The sequence below is a fragment of the Eurypyga helias genome, unplaced genomic scaffold, assembly GCF_000690775.1.
Source record: "Eurypyga helias isolate BGI_N326 unplaced genomic scaffold, ASM69077v1 scaffold18542, whole genome shotgun sequence".
NCBI classification, from domain to species: Eukaryota; Metazoa; Chordata; class Aves; order Eurypygiformes; family Eurypygidae; genus Eurypyga; species Eurypyga helias.
The window spans coordinates 16,182-17,587 of NW_010236923.1; positions in this window are offsets into that span (position 1 = coordinate 16,182).

Below are 1,406 nucleotides of genomic sequence, written 5' to 3' on the forward strand. Positions count from 1 at the left end.
TGAATATCAGGAAACACCTTTTTATTGTGAGGGTGGACAAGCAGTGGCACAGGTTGCCCAGAGAGGTTGTGGACATGATCCTGGTCAACTGGCTCTAGGTGGCCCTGCTTGAGCAGGGGGTTGAACAAGATGACCTCCAGAGATCCCCTCCAACCTTAACCATCTTGTGATTGTGCGTTTCCATGCAGAGCTTTCAACCAGTAATTAAAGAGGAGTGAGAGGAGCACCAGTAGTCATGTTAGATTAGAAAGTGGTTTTTCAAGCAAAGGTTCTGGGGTGATGTGAACAGAAATAATGAACATAATTATAATCAAACAAGACTCAAGCGGCATCCCCACAAGCATGTGCACATAAATACAGAAGTGAAATGAAATACACTAATGGAGAAAGCTTTCACACCCTTTCTGGGAAATCGGCATTCTGGGGTGCCTCTCACGTGCCAGTACACAAATGCACACAGCACAGGGAACAAACGGGAGAAACTGGAAGTGTCTGTGCTGTCTCATTGGAGTCACAGAGACGTGGTGGGATAGCTCACACAACCAAAATGCTGAAATGAGCAGCTACATGCTCTTTAGGAAGGACAAGGCAGGAAGGCAAGGAGATCGAAGAGCCCCTTTATGGGGAGAGCATCAGGAGTGCATGGAGCTCTGCCTGGCAAGAGGAGATGAGGCAGCTGAGAGCTTATGGATAAGTATTTGGGGGCAGACCATTATGACTAGTGTCGTGGGTGTTTGCCAGACTACCTGATCAGGAAGAAGTAGTAGATGACGCCTTCGCAGGCCCTGGTCCTTGTGCGAGAGTTGAACCACCTCTCCTATGACGAAAGGCTGCAAGAATTGGGCTTGTTCAGCCTGGAGAAGAGGAGGCTCCGAGGAGACCTCATTGCAGCTTTCCAGTACCTGAAGGGGCTACAAGGGGGCTGGGAGAGGACTTTTTACAAGGGCCTGCAGTGATAGGACAAGGGGTAATGGGTACAAATTGAAAACAGGGAGGTTTAGATTGGATATCAGGAAGAAATTCTTCCCAGAGAGGGTGGGGAGGCACTGGGACAGGTTGCCCAGAGAAGCTGTGGATGCCCCATCCCTGGAAGTGTTCAAGGCCAGGCTGGATGAGGCTTGGAGCAACCTGGTCTAGTGGAAGGTGTCCCTGCCCATGGCAGGGGGGTTGGAACTAGATGGTCTTTAAGGTCCCTTCCAACCCAAACCATTCTGTGATTCTATGATATTTGCAGGAGGTCCAGCACAGCAGGTACCAGCAATCCAGGAGGTGTCTTGAGTGCCTTGATAACTTCCTGACACAGGTTATTGAGGGGCTGATGAGAAGGGGAGCTCTTCTGGATCTCACACTTTAAAACAAGGAAGAATTGGGCAGGGATGAAGACCTGTGTGGCTGCTTATATGCAT